The sequence below is a fragment of the Scyliorhinus torazame genome, chromosome 14, assembly GCF_047496885.1.
Source record: "Scyliorhinus torazame isolate Kashiwa2021f chromosome 14, sScyTor2.1, whole genome shotgun sequence".
Classification (NCBI taxonomy): Eukaryota; Metazoa; Chordata; class Chondrichthyes; order Carcharhiniformes; family Scyliorhinidae; genus Scyliorhinus; species Scyliorhinus torazame.
In genome coordinates, this window is record NC_092720.1 from 217,235,498 (window position 1) to 217,236,172 (window position 675).

Below are 675 nucleotides of genomic sequence, written 5' to 3' on the forward strand. Positions count from 1 at the left end.
CGGCGGAATGGGTGGGAGGCGGGTGGAAGGGGTGGGAGGTCAAAGATCGGGCGGAAGGGGTGGGAGGTCAAAGATCGGGCGGAAGGGGTGGGAGGTCACAGATCGGGCGGAAGGGGTGGGAGGTCACAGATCACATCATTTCACGGCCACTGCTTCCACCCTTCAAAATCTAAACAGATAAACCCATCACCCACTGTTCCCAAATCAAAAGCAATGGGAAATCAGTGAGTGTGACCAAAATATAGCACATTCAGTGGCCAAAGAAGCCGGGCACTGAATTTCAAACCATGTAGAAGATGAACGAACAATGGGAACAAGGACATATCTTCCTCTTGTGCACCTCACGTCCATCAGTGCTCCTCATGTTCAAGTGCTAGACAAGGAGCGAAGGAGGCAGGAAGGCAGAGAAGTCAGAATGTGGGATTCAATGAGGTGAGGATCTAGGTGCTCAGGATCCGGATATCCCTGTGTTCATGGAGGTGTATCCAGGATGGGGAGTGTTCGGGAGTGAAGCTCTGGAATAGGCCTACAGCAGGCAGTGGTAGGAGAGGAGATACACAGCGGCCAACCAGTGAAAGAAAGTAGTCTTGGGGTGGGGGCTGTGGGGGGGTGGGAGCTGTTGGTTGTGGGGGGCAGTCGGGTCCCTTGGTCAGCCTGAGAGGAAGATGACATGCA